We start from the raw sequence: 23,711 nt of genomic DNA on the forward strand, positions 1-23,711 counted from the left end.
CCACCAATCACCCACAAGGCTGGGCCTAGGATTTTTGGGAAGGAGAAGAAGAACTCTAAAGCCCCATTCTTGCAAGGCCCATTCGCAAGAGCTCCTTCCCATAACAAGCTTAAATTCCCACAAGCTTTCTCGAGAAAGCCCCAATTCCCGCAAGCCTTTATTAAGTTTCATTTTTTTCCACAGCTCTTCTGCAAAAAGCCCAAGTTCCAATCCCTAAGGCCTTCCATAAGCCAAATCCCACAAGCCGGTATTTCCTTTTTTCAAGGATCCGTACTTCAAAAAGGGATCTTGTACGTATGAGGGAGAAGGGCAAGATCTGGAGGCTGCATTCCGAGGCAAGTCAATTCATAGACCACAAAGGCAAATCAGAAGCCGAATCCACGCCTACGATGGCCCCAAAAAGATCACAAGGTGTGACTGCGGGAGGTTCATCTCCAAGTATACAAGTGGATATCTCCCCGAGTCCACAAGTCCAGGTTTTATCTATTTGGATTCCACACAGAAGTATTGAATTAATCACGATAACTTCATGGATTAGGAGGCACTCATGCATGTCAAATGCAACTAGTCAAGCTAAATGCAATTGGAAAATGAATTGGCTATTTGAACATTTATTAGAGATAGCCTAAGATATGGAAATTGATCATTGGTACGTTCAATGGAGTTAATGAAAAGAGCATAAGGTGTCTATGCATTTGCAGGACCTTATTAGTAAGTTTCCTTTTGTGCATTCAAAAGCGACGAGCCTAGGACGACTGTTACCTCATTACAAGGTTGAAATTATTGAGGTACACCTTTTTACTAGGCATGGAAAGATTAATGGCATGTCCTATTTTTAGATAGATCTTCCTTGTAATGATTCATGAGGGAAAGTTAACACCCATAAGACGTTATTCGAAAAGGAATAGAGGGGCACGAAAATGATCTATGGACTTGCAAGTGGAATGATTATTTGATGTAAGTCCTAGTAGGACCTAGGGAAGTTAGTGTCCGGATTATCAGGCATTTTTACCTTACCAAGGAAGGATAGGGTTATTGTGAACCATGTGATGCGTAGAAGCAATAAATCGCATGTTTACACGTATTGGTGCAGTTGTAACTATTGTTCTCCATTAGATTTAGTTTATTACCTTGAGGAAAGGATCATCCTTGATGCAAGACAAGTTTATTGAGTTGACTAGGTCACCTAAACCACAAGGATTCATATGGGCATGATTGAGTCGATATGTTAGGTATCCCAAGTGTTAACTAGGGTTTAGTGCAATAATAATTCGACCTAGTTTTACACTTGTTACCAAGACAAAACCCGCAAACCCAAAGATCTTACACACGTTCACGAAATGTCGAATCAATTGGATGTTCATGCATAAAATGATCTAAGGTTTTATCCTAAGAATCATTCGTTCTAATGATGAAACTCCGACAGAGTTGCAAATTTCTAGGACCATGGGACAACATAATTAGGAATGGGTTGGAGGATACCCTAAACCCTGCTACTCGGCTAGAGGTAATTCCGTGGCCGGAGGACGCCATTCAATGGGTGGAATGATCCCGTGGAATAGATGCAATACATGTGCAAAAAGCTGCAACATTGTATAGACTTGAGATTTGTCCACAAGAGAGTTTTGTCATCTCTCGAAATGAGGTTGGCAAGTTATTGAAAGAACTTAACTTACAAGAGGATGAATAATCATCCTGTTACTCACTTTTCTTGGGGGATAATTGCCAAGAAAAAGGAAAGTTAGGTATTTGCCTTGAAGCAAATGACCAGACAATAAACTAAAGCGACATGGTCGCTGGAATCTACCACAACAAGACCTAAAGTATTGGTAGGGTATGACCCTAACCCTAGAATGATAGGAATCTTGCCAAGTTGCAATTGATTCCGGATCGAATGCGGGTTGCATTCGGAGAAAAGGAGTCACTCCTTAACAGTTTGCCAGCTAAACGACCATTGGAAATTGATTGTGTTTGTAATAGTTTGGAAAGCACAGTTTGCATTGTTTGCTCAATGAACTAAAGGACAAAAATATATCTAAATACTTCAGGTTGAAGCCTGAAGGGAGAGGCAGCTTCAGGTACCCCCGACTGCCTGCCTGACCCTAACCAAGGGGGTTGTTAGCCGCGCCGGGAACGTGGACCGAACCCGCCGCGAGAGGTCTCTCCGTTGAGTTCTACTTGGAGCAGGAGGACGCTTGGGTGCTAGAGGGGGCTCTGGCCGTAAATCCCTCACCTTCCGGGCCCTGCACAAGAGGCTAACGTGACTCGGGATTGGATCTCGAGGCCCGCATACTAGTCTATGGGCGGAAACTTGGATTAGTGATCCCTGGTGGATTACTGGATAGCCTTCGAGCGGATTATGAATACGCCTACGGGTGGGAACTCCTTGTATTTCAAAGATAAAAGGATAAAATGATAATAGAGAAGTTGTTTGGCATTGTTTTCTTTATGTCCTGTGATAAGATTACGTGAAGGAACCAGTGCATAACAGGGTTAATCAAAGAAGCTGTTTGTATATGTCAAACTAATGTGGTAGGTAATTACATAACTAAAACAAACCGAGGAAAGTGCGGAGGATGGACCATGGGTCCGTCCTATGGATGGGTGGTCCCGGTTAGCCGGGAACTTTTCTCAAAGTCTTCAACGAACAGAGGATGATCGTCATCACCGAAACAAGTAACGAGGACGATGACTTAGAATTAACTATTACCCGATTCACGTTGTTTTAGGGGAACGGAATGGGACTATGCCTTATGGCAGAGAGGTCGAGCCTTGCATCCCTCTCGTTTCCCATTCTCCTTGAACCAAGTGCAGCGTGAATCCGCTTCGGACCTGGCGTTTCTGCGTAAAGTAGTTCGCTCGGGTCCGACGCTAGTTGTTGCTAGCTAATGACCAAACAGGAAAACCCAAATTCAGGTCGATCCTAAGTGGGAACGGCCAGGATACTTCCGCTACGTGGCAGACGCGGGAAGACCTAGATCGCAAGTCCCGTAACATTCCATGGGAGTGCCGGGCGGAGCTTTCTAGACATCCTTCCCGATGGACTGCTAAGACGTGTTCGGGATGGTTCTAGTGGACACGTTACACACTCGGATTGAATCGCTTGATCAATAAGCGGTCTGTAGGTCTCAAGGTAGAGCTCCATAGCCCCCCTTCATTTTGGTTTTGCTGCCAGGACAGACGGAATCGAGCCTTGAGCACCATGCGCATGGAATTGAGCATAGAAGTAGGGTTTGCAGCCAAAACCAGTGCTCGAGATAGTTAGGAGATTTAGGAGGTTTTAATCCTTGGAGCAAGTAAGTATTCTGATTTGTTGTTGAATATTAGAGTAGGACCATCCATCTCCATCTTTGGTTTTGATTTTTGTTGCATTAGGTTAAGATTAAGATAGGAAAAATAAGGAAAAAAAAAGGGTTCTGCTACTACTGGAAACATGGAAATAGGGGCACAGATTCAGATTTTTGGCTGGAAGAGTATGAGGGATTAATTTCTGAGGTTACAGCAAGCTAGGATGGGGCAATAAGATGCCTAGGGAACTAGGAAAGACCACATTTGACATTTTGCCTTGTGAGAAGAGAGTGAGCATGAGAGCTAAGGAGAGAGAGAGAGTTGCGGGGAGATCTTTGAAGTCCTGATTGATTCAAGTGCCACATTGATTCAAGGTATGCCTGGCAGTTCCTTGTATTGTTTTGCACCTATTTGGAAGGCATGGGACGATTCCATTGTTGAGATGACAAGCTCAACACATGCAGACATTGATGATAGACCACCTGGTTAGATGGGTCCACATGTCTACACTTAGCACGTCGGTGGTCATTATGACTCTCACATGGCCTCTGACTCATTACTTATTATATTCAGGTTGTTACACCTATTTACAGCTAGCATAGTTATAGCGTCAATCAACTAATGTAGTCGGTTATGCATTGTTTGACTTAGTAGGCCACTTTCATTTATGTTGTATCTTACCTATACTTTGTGTACATTGTAAAGTGTGTGGAAGAAGAAGAAAAAACCAGCAAGAAAACGTTTTGGCCTTCATCTCTCTTCTTATCTCTTGAGTGAGCTTCTCCTTGTGCATTTTGTGTGTGTTCGACACAGCATCTTCAGCAACTCCCCCCACCACGGGATTCTTGACATCCATGGAGTAGGAGTTGACCTTGAGGCATCCTGTGCAACCCGCCGGCTGGCCGTCCACGCTGTCGGACCAGTCTGTTTGATTCCTAATATCGGACCACCCAATTTTGGGAGTCGCGACTCCGAGGATTGGACCACTTTATCCGGTCCGATTCCCAGAATCGGACCACTGAGATAATCAGAACCAGTGCCAAAATCGGACCATTGGTCCTAGCGCCACAATCGTCCCATTGTTCCCATTGTGAAAATCGGACTAGCCCGTCCGATTCCCCGAATCAGACCAGCTCATCCGATTCCCAGAATCGAACCACTTCACCAGAACTTAAAATAGAAAGTTTTTAAACCTGCACTATAGTCCTAGCCACCCTAATCACATCTCTGACCCCCAGAAGCCAGAGGCCAGACATGATAATCAAGGGTTCACCCCGAATAGCTAGACATTGGGCACACCAAATTTAGAACTTGACTTGACTTTCGGTAACCAACCAACCAACCCTGAAGCAGAATAGAGAACACAACATGGACTTTGAGTAAGATCTTAGATCAACTAGAACCTACGCTTAGAGCCATATCAGGCTACGTACGTGAGGGGAAGGGTGGAGGTTGCATTGAGCATTGCCTACATCAGCACCTCACTTTTGATTTCATAACCAAAGGTGCACTACAAGAAAAGAAAAAGCATGTTTTCTCACTGAGCACTAGAAAAGCACGAAGCACACCTTGTGAGTGAGATTGACAACTGCTTTCAATAACAAGGAACTCATTAGGTGATATAATAACATCAAGGAATCCATCATCAAGAGAAGATCCCAAAACATAGTTGGGTCCCTGAGAGCCCCATCAGAAGGACCCTAAGAGGATACGAAGATCCAGAAGGCAACAACATAAAGGATTGGACGCTGCTGGAGCTACTCACATTGATCGACGACCTTGTGGAACTGGAAGTGGGAGCAATGTCAGGATCATGAGGCAGACAAGGAGAGGATCGACTGGACCTGGGAGAATTCCAAGTCTTGGTACAAGAGTTAGTCAATGAGTACGACTTGTTGACTAGGACAGTAGTTTAGGGCAGACAAATAGAGGAAGTGGTAGCAAACCTAGAACAAGAAAGGCGCTAGAGAGCATAATTGCCTATAAACACGAGTAGAAGGCTAGGAAACTCCAACAAGATGTAGACATGTATGAGGCCCGCGGCGTGTGCTAGCCTTGGCTGATGTAGCCAAAGCAGGACCAAATGCAGAGAGAGAATGAGCAGCAGAGGCTGACTTATCGTTGAGTGAACTTGTAGCCAAGCAGCTCATGGACAATACACCCACTGAGCAGAGCGCAACAGCCTTTGCCACATCATTACTCTTAGGATTGGGCACGCAAGGGGCAAAGGGGCAATATAGGATTCGTATTGTAGCAAAGTAGCTAGAAAAGTATGAACCTAGCAATGACCCATATAGCTTTGTGGAGCAATTTGAACAAGTCTGCGAAGCAAATGGTCTCACGACCTTGCACAATGATCTCAAGGCTTCGGTCTATGCTTAGATGATGAGAATTTGGTACAGTAGTCTAGATGTAGCTGAGCGCATGAACTTTGCCCGTCTTAAGGACCTCTTTATCAAGAGATTCTCTGAGACATGGTACTTTGACAATCACATCGTCCGATTGATGAATGTCATTCAGAGGGAAAAGGAAGACATAAGGGAGTATGTCACTCATGTGTGTAGCCTCTTCAAGAAGATCCCTGCCAATGAGCAACCTAACAAGAAGGCTATGTCTACTGTGTTTATAAATGGAATTCAAAGCAAGGAGCTCTACAAGGCTTTGGCTAGTAACTCCACACTACACTGAGACGTGTTAGCTAGAGTATTTGAAGAGGCAATAAGGGTGGACGATCAGCTTAGGGAGAGAAGCATGAGGAACACCAAGCGGGGCAGTACAAGCCAGAGAGCTCCAGAGTGGTCAATAGTTTCAGGAGAGAGAGAGAACTCTAGCATAGGAGATAAGGGAAAGAGTGTTGATGAAGGCCAGGAGTTGAGATAAGAATGGAGCTTGCACGATTGCAAGAACAAATGAGGAAGCCTATGCGGTCACATGTGCAGTGTATACACTGTGGTGGTAGCCACCTCCCAGCCGAGTGCCAAGATCCGAGATCTAGGCCGTGCTCAAACTGCGGTAGGTTCGGTCATGATGCATTACATTGTAGATTACCAATGATGTTCCCATATGCGCAGCAATACAACCCTCCATATTTAGGCAACATGCAACCTAACCTCTTTGGCAGGGGAGCCCAGTTGGCGCTTCTAGCACCAAATGATGCAAGACCAGCCATTCCTAGACCACCAAGTCCCTATGTAACCCATAGGCTAGAGATGAACCCAACATGCATACCTAGACCACCAAGTCCCTATGTAACCCATCCACCGAGTGACGCTCCTATTCACTATGTGGAAGAACCTAGTGAAGAGGAGACCTATGTGAATCCATACATATCCTATGATGAGGAAGGCAATCCAATCCTGATGGACTATCAACCAGTACCTATAATGGCACTAGGTAGAGGAAGAGGCAAAGGCTTTGGAGGACCAAGCCAAGATCCAATCTCATGCTAGACTTGTAGTCATCCAGACCATATTTCATCATGCTGCCTAGAAAGGGAACATGCAAACAAGGACAAAACTGATCTTCAATGCACCGAATGTGAAATCACACATATATTTCTTAACTGTCCTAGATGGAAGCTATCAACTAGTTCTGCCAACGTGCCCTCAGTACCCTTGGGGCTGTTCGGTGTGGAGATCTTTGGTAGTGAGGATATGCCCATCCCACTACATGTCATGACGTGAGCACAGAAAAAATAGACAGGCATCTCATTGCCTGGGCCAAGTAACCTGGATGCAGCCTCGTTGGGAAAGAAAAGCCGGAGGAGAAGGAAAAAGAGAACAGATGCAAAGATTACCCTTAATACTGAGGAAGCTACAATGCTAGTGATGGGAAAGAGGGTCACTGATGCAGAGGCAAAAACCTCAGCTCCTAAGACAACAGAACTAGGGAGTGCCAAGGTAGGGGAATACCCCCACCCAGACGGCAACTCGAGGCTATAGCCAAGGTCAAGGAGTGGGTCAAGGACACTCGGGAACACCTTAAGGATGTAGAGCCCATACTGGAGGACCAAATTGAAGACCTATCTAGTGTGGGTACACCCGTTTCACCATTGTGACACCAATGGGGAAACATATCCACACCACGCGAGATGCCACAGAGGCAAGACCAAGAAGAAGCATGTTAGCAAGCTAACCAAGGCATATGGCCAAAGAATGCTGACCAAGGAGGAAGGAAACCACCTAGCAACCTCCTCACCACTTTAGTAACCACTCTAGTGACCCTGAGCCTAGGAGACCTGCTTCGGCAACACCCTATCTTATGGCAAGAATTGAAGTATTGGGCGGAGGGAAAAGAGGAGCATACTGCCGCTGACTTGCAAGAACAGGACATCGTCATGCAGATTCCAAGCCTAATCCTACACTCACTTCCAAGGTCACTGCACATCAATGCTTTTTGGGAAGGCACTGAGATGCATGTAGTCTTACCTATCTTAGCCTTGGGGGATGCAATACGAAAAGGAATCATAGACACAGTCGCCAGTGTCAGTGTCTTGAGCCACATAGTTCTACAAGCCTGAGGAAACCCACCTATGGAAATGGCTAGGTTCAATATCACATTGGCCAATGGAATGAAGGTCAGACCATTCGAGGTCCTACAAAACTGGCCAGTGAAGGTCGCAGGGGGGCAGTTTTCCGTGAACTTCATTATCATGAAGGGAGTGGACTATGACATACTGCTAGGATGACCCTGGATGAGGAACGCGCGAGTTATTGAAGATTGGGATAACAATATCATCTTCTTGGGTAATAGAATAGAAGCGGTAAGGGTTGAGATGGATACCTGGAAGACTACCCAGCTGAACTTGATGCTATCTCAACCATGGTAAAAGGTGATGCACAAGCAAGCAAACCCTATGGGTCATTAACCAAGTACATCCCTTGCCCTGAGGACGAGTGGGATTGGATGCATGTCTTGGCAACCGTTGACCTACCATTCTCATATGAAGAAGAGCTATATAGGCAAGCTGCTAGATCCCCAAGCATGCCAGCAAGGGAGCCCATCATGCCACTCTGCATGATGGAAGGAAGTTCACATAACCCAGGGAAATTGGTCTCGTTCCATATCGCCACCAAAAAGCTCAAGCTTTAGGGAATCATAGAGTACCTGACCGATAAATTGAGGGGCAACATGGCTGCCAATCTAAAACCCCTAAGTGATCTTTTGGCTAAGCCTGAGTGGAAATGGACCACAATTCATGATCTTAACCTGTTATACAATTGGGCCTTAGTCACTGACGAAAAGGAGATTGGAGAGGAAAACCTAGGGGATGATGAGTAGGTAGAGGGGCAAGACTCTGATGATGAGGAGTACGAGGACTGCCGCTCTATTGGGAACGAGAGTGAAGAAGAGTTAGAAACGATAGAATATGACACTGAAGGGAGAGCGATCGAACAGATCAAGGTAGACTCTAGGCCTAGAAGGGAAAGGGCAGGCTGGAATGAAAGAGGAGGCATGCAGATGGAGTGTGATAAATCCTGGTTGGAGCACATGGGAGGCCTGGATTACGATCAGGCAGGAGTGGCGCATTGGTGGTCCTAGTGCTTAAGATGCATACACCTACTGAATTACGAAGCCCTGGAAAACTCCTTCCTCAAGCGAGGGATGTGAGTTTAACTCAGAGTCAGAAGTCAGTATAGAGAGTGATCCTCAAATACCCCAACCCTCTAACGCACCAAAGGAAACTTTCCAATCCATCTAAGGCGTAGACGGCTAAAGGAGGAGGCCAAGAAGCGAACTAAGAACTTAGAATCAGAGAGGCAAAAGAAGCCACAGGATATCCCCGAACGCTTCGCAAAGTTTAAGAAGGGTGATAGAGTGGTGATTCTGCTAAGAGCAAAGAGACAAGGGCAAACCAAATAGCCAATTGAGGGACCCACCAAGGTCAAGGTACCGATTACTCGGGCTTCCAACAAACACAGGAATCACAAAAGAGTAGCAATTTCATTACCTGCACCATGCCGGCTTCTCCACTGTTGAGCCTAAGGGACTTGGGTTTGAAGACCATGAGCAGCCACCACCACCACCATAAGCGGCCTCGAGCAGAATGTCAAAGAGGGTTCGGACTTTGAACAAGATGCTGAATAAGAGAAATAAAGAATGCCCAGTCTACCTCTACCAGACCTCCCACTTGAAGAGCCCGAAGATGCCCACATGCCCGAGTGCATTGTGGCATCCAGAAGAAGAAGATAGGAACTAGCAGAGGAAGCCCAATGTAGAGCATGGTCACTGCCAAGACAATTCGCTAAAGAGCCGGTGCCACTACGGGGGGATTCCCATCCTATCAATTGGCCTTAGGAATTGGTCATATGGTGTGAACAGGAGTTCCAGACGAGGACATTTGAGCTTTCATTTGCTTATCCACACTCTCTGGACCATGCGTTGCCTCTAGGCGTTCTAGCCAAGATCAAGGATCTGGCTAATGATCTTGTAAACAGGTGGATAGAGGAAAGAAGCCTCATAATAACCAAATGGAGGCAAGAGCCTGCATATTACTGGTAGGACAAGGTAAACAGGGTTCCAAAACCATCCAAGGCTACCAGGCGTAGCCGAAGTGGTGGAGGAGGATTTGGGATACCAATTTTGATGCCTGGACTGCCTTTTGCAGCTTGCTCCCTGAAGAATGCAACAACCCCATCTACATGCCCTACCACCATAGGCATGGAGTTGACTATGATCAAAACATTCATGGGGATTTTGATTTACCTAAGATATATAACGTTAATGCCCGGAGCCCCACGGAATGCCTAGTCTTTAGGTTAGAGGATCTCCTCCCATCTATCAACCGCTTCCTCGCGGATTTTTCTTCTTGCCTGGATCCAACCTCCTTAACCACCTCTAATTATCTTAGGCTTATCAAGTTCCTATTAATGCAGAGACCCACAGTCGAGGAAGCCCACCTCCCTCCACTCTTTTTTGACATCAACCTAGGGATAGATAATAGAGCCATGACTAGATTAATGATGAGGGCAACCTTGCTTCCTTCCTTTTTCCTAGAAATCTTAGAAGATATGAATGATACCCGCTTCACGAGGTGGAATCATCATTTCTTGTTATCCACACCTTTAAAGGCCCGGGCCACTATTAAAGAATATCTACAAAGTTGCGCATTTCTATCCCAATGCTTGCGACCACTTTGTAATCCGGCCGAAGGTGATAGGCATTAGCCAGGACACCTTCCTTGTATGCAATTCTTTTTTTTAAAGAAAAAAAAGAAAAAAAAATAAAAAAAAAGCACGAGGGCTCACTTCACTCACTACACGTAGGGTTCACACCTAGCCCCTTCCTCACTTCACGCTTAGGGCACATCAAGGGCATGATTTCCAGACCTGTCACCCTAAGTTTTGCAGTGCACCTTCAATGACACAAGAACTGGGTCCTCAAGTGTGAGACACTACCAAGGGCTTACCGAAGGTTAGACCCATCTCCCAGTTCCACTATACATGCACTTACACCATACCGTGAGACAGACACGCCCCTTAGGGAGTGCACAACTTTCTCTTGCAGGCTATGATCGTGACTCAATGAATGGCTACCCAGCTAAAGAAGATCATCCACAACATCTGCTAATGCCCAAGAATTTTTCTCTGAGTCAGACAGAACACCACTACAATAGCTTTAGGAAAAACTTTTGCATATTCCGATGGTTGGATGGACCAACATGCTTGATGTAGCTGACCATCTACCTGTTTGATGGCTACCAAGATTGAACCAAATCAAGTAGAAGGAAAACTTAGTGATGGACCCACCATTGGAATAGATCTTGGAACCTCATCTTCTCTAAATGATTAGAGATCCCCTGGTTTAACAACCGTCATAGAATGGGAGCTACAACTGTGTGACAAATGCCAAGCATCTTCATGAAGTCTAAAGCATGCGGAATCTCTCCTGGCCATCGTTAATCAAACTCCATCACCTCTCATTTCACAAAAAAACCTTTTTATTGTGGTCATCCACCCACCAATTCCACTTAGCAATAACCCCAACTACCCCACTACTCCTGACCACAGTGCCATGGTACTGGCACTCAGCTAGGAGGGGGGTAATGTTTACCACATCACAGAGGATCGGAAAATGGAGCAGAGGAGCGGGAAAATAAAAGAAGGAGATAACCGAAAGGGCATAGCACAAAGGAAGGAAAAGGTTCCCCGGATGGAGGTCAGACCCTGAAAAATTTGAATGACGATCTCTCCAGAAGGCCTCAATGTCGCCTCAAGAAAAGGAAAGAGTGAAAGCGCACCATTAATTGTGAAAGTACTCCCAAATCCTTGTAAAAGAGTACCAGTCTTACTCCTGTGCAAATTGTATGCATTAGATGGGAATGGGATAAGTTAGAATGGTGGGAAATAGGAAAAGATGGCCTAGGCTAATGGCTGGCCATGTAAAAAGTGGGGTGACCGCCCAAAAAGTAGGGCATGTATATAAAGTTCAAAAGTGAATGAGAAGCTCATTCTTGTGTGTGGCCAAAGCTTCTTCTTCTTCTTCTCTTGTTTCTTGCCTTCTTGCTTGTGCTTGAGTGAGTGATTGAGGGAGTGAGGGAGGGAGTGTGTGAGAGTGAGGGATTGTGGAGAAGAATCTCCTCATGTTCTCTCTTCATCTTCTCTTCTTCTCTTCTCTTCTCTTCTCTTGCACGACTATGGAGTATGGAGCTTGATGGAGAGGGCTTGAGGTTGCTTGGGCTTGCCACAAGGATCATGGAACTACCAGAGTGCAAGAGAGAGGAGGGAACTCGATCGAGCATCAAGGTAAGCTCACTACATCGGTAAGGTAGGCATTGCATGTCGGCTATGTGAGAGGTAGCCATGACCGCTTGGCTTGAAATGCTTGATCAATAAGCGGTCTGTAGGTCTTGGGGTAGAGCTCCATAGCTTCCGTTCACAAAGCTAGTACACACACACAAGCAATGATAATCAAGCGCATGTAATATGCATCGAAGTCAACACTGTGGGATTCAGATAAGTGATTTCTTTTTGAGATGCACTTATTCATTATGGTCGAAGCATATGACTTCCACGTACTCTCATGAGTTGCCAAGTGAATGTAGGACAATATAGGTCTCTGTAGAAAAGCGTTCAAATGTCCAAGTCACCACAAGACCACCAACCCCATAAGAACCATTATGGAGAAAGCGACAGAATAACCAAGAAACAAAGAGCCGTAATGGAAGCCCCGCTGGAAGAGAAAATGACCCCTGCAAAAAGCACACATTGCATTTGAGCATGGCCCAAAGCATAATCATTGGCTACTCTCCCTTTCTTAGCCAGCTTCTACATTCGGCTCACTACAGTTGCTACCTCGATTGTTTTGATGTCTCACAAGTTACAAAGAGGTTTGCAAAATCTCAAATATATCTCTTCATCTCAACAACTATTCCTCTGGCATCGAGGCTAGTAACACAATCATCCTTGTAATATCCATTTTTCACAGCCTTTGGATGTCAACATTTCTTAGTCCAAATGAAAGGCTAATATAGCCTAAATGTATTGCATTGGTTGTATTCATTTTATCCAAAAAAAGGAAGAGAAAAAAAAGGGGAAAAAAAGAGAGAAATAAAAAAAGAGAAAACAAAAAGAAAAGAAAAGAACAAAATAGAAAAGAAATAAAGAAAGAAAGAAAGAAAAAAAGCACTCATGATCATAGCACAACACCTAGGGGTCCTCAAATTAGGTACATCTAGTGACCTTGGTTGGCTGGCTCCACCGTCCCTAGTTCCCTATCCCTTTACACATCCCCCACAATGGTTCAGGGCACATCAAGGGCAAGACATACCTAGGGAGCTTGTCTCGTTAGACCTATCACCCTAACCCATTTGCACGATTCTTTTTTCGCACTCCATCTCAGTATCATTGTAATCAATAGTGGTAAGAAAGGCATGAAAGACCATTGAAAGTATACCGTACTCTTCAAACAATACAAGTAGTCCCCAACTACCAAAAGCTAAGGCGTTAATGAGCTCAATTATGCTACATTGTGTTGTCAAAATCGCAATGATGTCTCATGAACCCTTCATGTGTACTTCTCCTCAACATTGATAAAATTTTTCACCCCATTGAACCCATACTTCATCCACACATTGCTACGAGGAACCAAACAATCAGTCTTCTAACTACGTAATATCTAAGTATTTACAGGTACTCACATAATAATTGCACCACAATCTATACACAGTTTGGGTCCTCAAGTGTAGGACATTACTCTCAGCTTGCTTAGCATTTGCCTCGTCTCCCAAACTAATCAAACTATGTCTTGTGCACACGATAAGAACACTAGCACTAATCCCTAGGGAGAGACCACATGAGTGGTTTTCAATTGCAGGTATTGAAGACTCCAATGAAAGTACCATCAGATCTTCATCAACAATCAAATTTGAACTCTTGTCTTGTATCATCATGCAAGCCCACCAAAGAATCATCATGTGCAGAATCCCCAAAAACCAACACCTATGCCAGCCATCAGTACAATTTTCAACAAAGAACAGCCCTATCACCAACTCCAACAACCCTACCACTGGCCAACCAGGCCAACAACGTGCACCCAACGACCTTCATCCGCACCACCACCAACACTCCTCCATGGAAAATCACAGATGTCCCTATCACCCATGTCTTCAGTGCATGCCAAAGACTACTATCTACAACGGTGAGTGCCATGGGATTGACACTCATCTAGGTGGGGGGTAATGTTAACCCTCAGATGAACAAGGTGAAAAATCTGAAAAATCTAAAGTAGAAGACAAGGCCAAGGCAAAATTAAAACGGAAGATGAAGGTGCACCAGGAAGATTCTAGAAACACAAGAAGTGTAGAAAAGTTCTAAATCTAGGAGAAAGGCACACAAGAAAAAGCGCAAGTCAATACTTATGTAAAAGAGCATGAGGAGTACCATGATTTATTTTAATAGTGCTGGGGCGCTCTCACCCGCCATGCAAATTGTAAAGGTAGATGGGCGTTAGGAAGGAAGCTAGGAAGATATGAGGACAATGGGAAAAAGGGCCTAGACCACGGCCCTAGCCATGTAAAAAAAGGGATAAGGGGATGACCACCCAAAAGGGATTTAGGGTTTTGTATATAAATGTGAAAAGTGAATGAGAAGCTCATTCTTGTGTGTGGCCAAAAGTAGCTCTCTTCTTCTTCTTGCTTGCTTGAGCTTGTGCTTGAGAGAGGGAGTGTGAGAGTGTGAGGGAGTGAGTGTATGAGGGTGAGGGACCATGGTGGAGAAGCTCTCCATCTTCTTCTCTCTTCTCTTCTCTTATCTTGTCTTGCTCGCAGCAATGGAGCTTGGAGCATGGAGCTTGAGGATGGAGCTTGCTTGAATCTTGCACTTGGATTGTGGAGCTACCGGAGTGCTCGAGAGAGGAGGTAACTTGATCGGGCATGGAGGTAAGCTCACTATACCCATAGAGATGGATGGCGCATCAGCTATGTGAGAGATAGCCATTAGTGCTCGGCTTGGAATGCTTGAAATAATAAGCGGTCTGTGGGTCTTGGTGGCGGATGCGCCATCCATTAGTGAGCTTACCTCTACTAAGACCCACGGACCGCTTATTGTTTCAAGCATTCCAAGCCGAGCACTAATGGCTACCTCTTACATAGCCGATGCGCCATCCATCTCTACGGGTGTAGTGAGCTTACCTCCATGCCCGATTGAGTTACCTCCTCTCTCGAGCACTTCGGTAGCTCTACGATCCAAGTGCAAGCTTCAAGCAAGCTCCATCCTCAAGCTCCACGCTCCAAGCTCCATTGCTGCGAGCAAGACAAGATAAGAGAAGAGAAGAGAAGAAGAGAGGAGAAGATGGAGAGCTTCTCCACCATGGTCTTTCACTCTCACACACACACTCCCTCTCTCAAGTACAAGCTCAAGCAAGCAAGAACAAGAAGAAGAGAGCTACTTTTGGCCATACAAATGAATGAGCTTCTCATTCGCTTTTCAACTTTATATACAAAATCCTATATCCCTTTTAGGAGGTCATCCCCTTATCCCCTTTTTTACATGGTCGGTCGTGGCCTAGGCCCTTTTTTCCATTGTCCTCCTATCTTCCTAGCTTCCTTCTGGTGCTCTTAAAATAAATCATGGTGCACCTTGCACTATTTTACACAAGTATTGACTTGCACTTTTTCTTGTGCGCCTTTCTCCTAGATTTAGGACTTTTCTGCACTTCTTGTCTTTCCAGATTCTTCTTGGCATGTCTTCATCTTCCGTTTCACTTTTGCCTTGGCCTTGTCTTCTACTTTAGATTTTTTAGATTTTCCATCTTGTTCGTCTATGGGTTAATAGTGGGCATACCCAAAATGGTAAATTTGAGAGTTTAATAAATATGGCTATGTTGGAGAGTGGTGGAAAACCTTTATCTTATTTCCCATGCAGCTACAAGAATTGGGTTACAAACTACTTGCTTTTCCATTATGGATTTACCAAGGAAATCTATCAGTTTTCATCTATAACACTACCTTTCTCCCATACAAGAACTTCCTTGTACCGACATCTCCTGACTAGACTGCAAAGACATGGCCTCCAAAAACAACAATAACGAGCATCGCATCTATATTAAATTAATGTAAAAAGTTGGTAACAATGTGCCAATTGTGTACAATTTTGCTAAAAATTTTGCAATAGTAGACATTGTTTCTAGGTGTTGTCATTCTCCCCCACTTAATTGCGAAGTGTCCTCACGAGCACAGCTACATCACAAACATCCAACATCACAAACATAGCTACCACAAGCACTATGATGCAACCTCAAAAGAAAAATATACTCTTCCTCACTTAATTGCGAAGCATCCTCATGAGCACAGCTACAAGAACTGCAAAACTGCACAAAGAAAACTAGTAGACACTGAAAAAATAGAAAAATATTCACCAGTGTCATATTAAAAAATTAACTCACTTAAGTGATATAAAAACTTGTGCATACTAACATTTCCTTACTCACTCTCCCCACTTAGGTGCATAACATAGCTTCATCCAGTGCATAGAATATACCAACTAGGAAGCTTTAAAGCGCTATTAAACATCAATAATCCCTCTAGGTAAGAAAATTCCACACTACTATCCTACTAGGAATATTTCTTCCGAAATAGCCTCAGTGATAAGATCCATGCCTAACAAAGAATCCAAACAAAGCAAGCTAACATTATGACACCAAATAGGACTCCTATGGTTTAGTTGCTAACCCTCCTTGTTCTACTAGAACAACTAGTCAATGGTCCCTAACTTCCAAGCGTCCAAAGTTTTATTTATGTGTTTTTTTTATAATAGTAGTGGCTTTCCTTCAATGCCAAAAGAGTATATATATTGATTATCCTTCCCAAAAGGTCCCACCCCAAAGAGATGCAAGGCATCGTATATAGGGCACGCGTCAAGGAAATCCCTACAGCCTACTAGGACCTCAGAGGTGATGGTTATCTTATTTTGGTGTTTCTTTTTTTCCCTTTAACCCTACAATCGCAGGGCGTTTTTTTTTCCCTTTCTTTCTTTCTTTATTTCTTTCTTGCCTTCCGAAGAATAAATATATATACTCTTTTGACTTTTTATTATTGGGATTGGAATTTAAATTTTATTTTTATAAAGGATCAACTAGAAGGCTAAGAATGCATCACTTAATTGATTGATCAAACATTTTAGCTCAATAACTTTGCCCAAGGAATCTAATCTAGTACATAATACTAGTCACTCGGACAGGGCAAATGATAAGCAAAGATACTCATCAGCTCAGCATCTCTCGTCCATGCTACTCCTAGTCAAAATTTCGTGGAGAGAACCTTGTTATTCAGTTACCCCCACATATCGCTAGAAAAGTGACAAAAAGATAGGAAAAAACTCTATTGGATTCCCAATCAGATTCCCATATAATGAGATTCACTAGGTCATGCACACACATCACCCCCTTGTAGTCACTCTCTGGTGCTATGTCCCATCCCATGTTGTGGACTCTCATATAGACTAAATTGGTTATAGATCTTTTGGTGTATTTGTGTTTTAAAAATTGAGGTTTGTGTTTCTCCTGTAGGTATTTAGGTTTGGAAAAATCTAAATGATTTCAATCAAGTTATATTTTGAACTTTTACTTATTTCAAACAAATATAAAGAGAAAATTTAGATATGAAACAACCCGTTATGTATATGGAGATGGAGATTGCAACTCCAAGATAATTGCGAAGATAAGCACATAGTGATTTGCAAATTGCAACAATCATCAAACCTGCACAGGACTCAACCACTAACCACTAACCCATTCATATGTTAGATCAATTAAGAGTGAAACGCCTTTAGAAACCGACCATCTAGTCAAACTGCCTTGTAATGAGCTCCTAGCACTGAAGGAGTATCCCAGCATTGCGTGCAACTAACTACCTAACCATGTGAAGACTAACTAAACTAAAGTGCGCTAAAACCTAAAATGTAAAGGTATCAATCAAACCAAAAGTTTTTTTTTCTTTCTATTTTAAAGGATTTTTTGTTTTGTATGTTTTCTTTTAAAATATGTAGAATAAAGTAAAAAGCCCAAAAGACTCTAAGAAAAAAGAAGAAGCTAAACTAAAATCTTCAAACTCCCCAACATCTTCTATTGCAAACAATAATCCTAATCTAAAATCATCCACACTATCTAAGTCAAGACTATTAACTAAACCATGCTCATAAATAGCCTCCAATCTAGACACATCAGAGGTCATAGACCGGCTATCAAGTTCATCGCTAAAAACCTCCATCACATCATGGAGCCGAGCCGTAGCTACATCGTCATAATAGGGCATAGGTGCCACTGGTAAACATCCTAAAGAATAGCCCTTGGTCACATCCATATACCAACAGATATAAGCCCAATAGGGACAATTCACTTGATCATCAGGATATGATGGAGTAAAATGGTAAACAACAGCTTGATATCGGGAAAATTCTTACTGCTCTCTCCCCACCCTAGACTGAACAACACTAACTTAGGTGAGAATACACTATCAAAATCATGGTGCTGATAAGTGTAGCCTAGAGCATCCTGCATAGCAGTGGTACCATAGCATCGAAAGTATGTACGACACTGCCAACATAGGAGACGAGCATGCACGAAAAGATGCCTCTGACACTATCTACAACCAAAAGGTAAATGGTATTGCAAACAAAAAAAATCACAAAAGAAGAACCACAACAAGCCTCTCCTCTTGGTGCATATAAGAACCTGTCATGTGTCTGAAAATGCAGAATACTATAAGGCCCAACATGAATAGGATTAGAACTATCAGCATCAAGACAAGGATAAAGCGCATCCATCCACAGAAAATCCATATATGCATCCCATTAAAAACCCCCAAAAGAGAAAAGAAATCCAAGTATAGATTAGTTAAGGGGTCATTCTAACCACTTACCTAACTATACCTAACTAAACTAAGTCACAAAATGTTTAAGGCGGAGGCCATTAGCTCTAAATATCTCATTTTCAGCATTAGTATCCTGCACATCAAGAGAACCATTACCATAAACTTTAACAAACTTAAAAGGTCCTAACCAACAAATTTTTAGCTTCCTAGGAAATTTATAATAGCGACTATCATATAATAAAACTAAATCATTTTCTTTAAACTCTCATATTTTGATATTCTGATCATGCCAAGATTTACAATGTTTCTGCATTGCTTCTAAGCTCTGTAAAGCTAATAGTCTTTCCTCATCTAACCTCACCAATTGTAAAATTCTTTGCTTCAATGATTCAGCCTCACCTAATCATAATGAGAGGGTGATTCGTAAAGTAGGAAACTCTTATTCAATTGGAAAAATAGCATTAGTTCCATAAACTAAGTTGAAAGGTGTATTTTGCACTGTCACTTTATAAGTGATTCTATAGGCCCATAATGCCTCATACAGACAAACATTCATCCCAATCTCTCCTATGAGAACTAACTATTTTAGTTAAAATCCTGCAAATAATGCGATTGGTTACTTCAACTTGCCCATTAACTCAGGGATAGTAAGGTGTTGATTTGCGGTGCTTAATTTTTTATATTTCAATTAGCTCGCTAATAAGACCATTTAAGATATGGGAACCTCGGTCACTTAATAATTCCAGTGGACAACCAAAACGGGTTGATATTCTCATACATAAACTTAGCCACATCAATGGCTTTATTCATCTTAAGCGATTTCTCTTCTACCCACTTTGTAATATAGTCAGTACAAACCAAGATATAACGATTAGATCTATATCTAGTAGGTGGATCAATTGGGCCCACAAGGTCAATTCCCCACTTCTCAAAAGGCGCTAATGCCAATATAGGGGTCAAAGGTGTAGCAAAACTCTTAGAAGGATGACCACTCCTTTGATAGACATCACATTTTTGACAATAATAATAAGCATCTTTAAAGAGGGTGGGCCACCAATAACTAGCTTATAGAACTTTCCATGCAATTAATTCACTAGAAAAATGGCCACCACATGGCTCATCATGCAATGCCTTAAGAACGACTGGAACTTTATCTTACCTTACACATTGCGGATAGATACCCTCACATGGAAAGAATTTATAAAGGTAACCCCCTTATAATCCATAGAAGAGTGATTGCATTAAAATTTGTTGCTTTCATCATTTATCAGTATCAAGTGGATAACGAGTGATTGCATTAAAATTTGTTGCTTTCATCGTTTATCAGCATCAAGTGGATAACGAGCGATACTAATAAAATTTGCGATATCAGCATACCATGGAACTTACGTCTCCATAGTAAAAAGTGATGCATCTAGTAAATCATCCTCCAGACATTCTTCCTTATCAGATGTTAATCATGAAAGATGATCTGCTAGAACATGAGCTCTACCAGGATGAGCAACAATTTGAAAATCAAATTCTTGAAATAACATCCAATGAATTACACATCCCGAAAGTTCTGCTTTATTATGAAAATATTTTAACGCATCATGATCCACATAAATGGTAAATTTATTCCCTAATAAATAATGACAAAATTTTCCCACTACAAATACCATTGATAAGCATTTTTTCTTAGTAGTAGTATAATTTCTTTTTGCATCACTTAAATTATGGCTTACGTAATAAATTGGATGATCCACTTTAGTATCATCTGCTTGGCATAAAAAACTCCTATATCATACATAGATCCATCGGCATGAATATGGAATTCCTTCGTTCAATCCAAGGGTGCCAATACTAGTCCTTCAATTAACTTTTGCTTAAGAAATTCAAATGCTTCTTGACAAGCAGCAACCCAATTAAAAGGAGTATCCTTTTGTAGCAAATTTTTCAAAGGTGAGGCCACTTTTGTGAAAGCAAAAATAATTCATCGATAATATTTTAGATGCCCCAAAAATCCATGCAATTGCTTAAGGTTTGTTGGACGTGGAAGTGCATAAATCTTAGAAATTTTAGTCGGATCCACAACAATGCCTTCTTCAGAAACGATATGCCCCAACTACATTCCTTTTGGCACTCCAAAAACACATTTATTAGGGTTCAAGGAGATACCTACTTCGTCACTATGTTCAAACACTTGCACCAATTGATCTCGCATTTCTTTTGCCGTCCCGTAGACACAAAAATCATCTAGAAAGAATTCCATCCATTGTTGTAGGAAATCTTGATAGGCCACAATCATAACTATTTGAAATGTTGTAGGTGCATTGCACAAACCAAAAGGCATTACTTTATAAGCAAATGTATCCCATTCAATAGTAAAGGTAGTTTTGGATTGATCTTCTGGATGAATTAACACTTGCTTGTAGCCGCTAAACCCATCCATGAAATAATATAGCTCATGGCCTGCAACCTTATCAAGTACCTAATTTGTAATTGGCAAAGGAAAATTATATTTACATGTTTTGCTATTTAGCTTCCTATAATCAACACAAATGCGAATCTTCTTACTGTTCTTCTTGGATACTACTACAATAGGGGAAACCCATTCATTATATGCAACATGATATATAAATCTTGCATCTAAAAGTTTAGTAATTTCAGTTTTGACCAGTTCTACATACACAAGATTTGCTCGTCATTGGCGTTGACATATGGGTTTTGTACCTTGTTCTAGATCAATATAATGCTGACAAAGTTCAACTTTAATACCTTTAAGATCAGTGTAAGACCAAGAAAATTCCCCAACATGTGCTCGTAATACCTTGTCAAACCTTTCTTGATCTTGGGATTCCAATTGAGCCCTTAGATTCAAATATTTCCCTTCTACCATTTCTATTTTAACTACTTCCACTTCGGGCTCTTCAAGAAACAAAGAGGCTATTTTCTAAGGATTGATTGTAGGTACATCCTGAGATATCCCCATTGATACATTTTCAAGAAAATTATTCCTGGCACTCAATTCTATTTCTTCTTCCCTTGCATTCATAGGATGTACCAAGGGTATAGCTGTATAAGGAAAAGTAGCGAGATTGTTCTAAATACCCTCAGTCATTTTTATCATATGGACATCCAATAGATCTGGAAATAGCTTACCAGTATGACTTCCTTGCCCTTTACTCAAGCCATGCAAAATAGGCTTCAAATTTATATTATACTTTGTCGTGAACATGGTATTTATAGAACCTATCATCTGAAAATTTTGCTCTTGATCGCATGGATGTTGATCATGTAACTTACGACAATATTGACGTAAGATTTTACTATTCTTTTCTAAATATTCTTGATCATCTAAACTCCAAGATCATTGCTTACCCTTAAGCTTAAAAATTAATGAATGAAATCCTCATTTTCCTCACCTTGAATTCGACAACCTAAATAATGTATGACTTGTTTAAGTTCTACAAAATCCCTAGGTTTCCATCCCCATAGATAGTAAAATCCATCACCTTTTCTTTGGGATTAGGTAATACAGCCTCTGGTATATTTTTCATATTGATCTTAGTAGATTTAGATTGGACTCGTTGATAATCAACTAGTGGTCCTTTAGAACAATGATACATATTCTACGTAGTTCCATTAAAGCGCTTAAAGGGATGATACGACCAAGGAGCACTAGTAAGGGTTTTCCCTCAAGTTTCTTGTTCAAAAAGACACTTAGACTTATCTTTTTCCCAAAACCGATTAGTCTTTTTATATTCATCCCAATAATTCTTATCTATGTATAAAGCTTGTTCCATATGTAACTCCCCACTACTAAATTTCGATCTCTGTTCCTCTAAACACAACTCTAGAAGTGAAATTTCATCTAGATATTGACTTTCTCTAAATTGAAATTCTGTCTTTTCCTTTTGTAACTCAGTAATTTTCTTCATTGCTTCATTTACAGTAGTCATTGCTGCCTCACGTTCTATTTCCAAAGCCTCATTTAATTCTCTAATAATCCTAACATAATTACCATGATGTTCACTAGATATTTGTGCAAACCTGTGTAAAGTTGAAGCTGAGCCATCCTCATCATCCTGCGATATGGTCTTTGTAACGGTTTGCACCTATTCCTACTCCTCCGTTCTCTTTCCTTTCTTTCTAACTGGTGATAATAAGTTCTTTTAGCTATATTTAGAAATTGTTCAAATCCAAAGGATAGAGCATTTTCCTCACAAGGGGAAATAATAAAAACCCTACTCTCATGCATGCCATTATTATTCATAGTAACATCAAATTTGTCCATATTCTCCAAAAAGGTTATTGAGATGTCATCTACATTAAATGCCACTAATTGAGGCATCCCTTCCTTTTCTAATTCATCCATATAAACCAGTTTTGCCTTGATATACGTAAAAAACACATCTTCTTGATCATTTTTGTCTTGATCCATGGATAATCAGGAATATGTTTCAAGTGAATCATAAAAGTATTCCACTTTCCTTGTAGAGAGCATTAAGCAATCTAGGGTTGTATCTTCAGTTGTAGACAACAAGTGAGTAATCTCACTATCCGAATCATTGTCTGATGAAAATATTATAGCATATTCACCAATACCCATGTGTTCTACCTTGTGAGGCTAATGTACTATATTTACCTCCACTTTTTCTGCTCTTGCTAGGCATTGTGTTCTAAATAACCAAACATAAGGCATTGTATTTAAAATACTTTCAATAGTATATACTTCATTAGAAAAAATAAATATCCAATCAAATATTTTATAAAAATTTATATATACCATTTTAAAGCATTTTTATTATTTTTTATTTTTAAAATATAAAATCAAACCTACATAAATTATAAAAACTATCCAAAGTTAAAATTGAGATTCAAAGATATTTTATAAAAATTATAAACTAAAGAAATATTTATGCTGAATTAATTTTTTTTGTTAAACGAGTTAAGTCACTTATGTAAAGTACAAGAATCGTAATTGCGTCTTTGGAAGCCGTGTCCTTTGCAATCCAGCCAAGGCGAGTCTATCTAGTCCTTCCCAATAGCGAGCTCATCATTTCCTAGTTCCTTGAGTTTTCATTTTCGATTTGCCTTGTTCCCATAGGAATAGCTACTTGTAACTCTTTTAAGA

The sequence above is a fragment of the Lygodium microphyllum genome, chromosome 7 (genome assembly GCF_053477565.2).
Source record: "Lygodium microphyllum isolate KBCC chromosome 7, Lygodium_microphyllum_v1.1.10, whole genome shotgun sequence".
Lineage (NCBI taxonomy): Eukaryota > Viridiplantae > Streptophyta > Polypodiopsida > Schizaeales > Lygodiaceae > Lygodium > Lygodium microphyllum.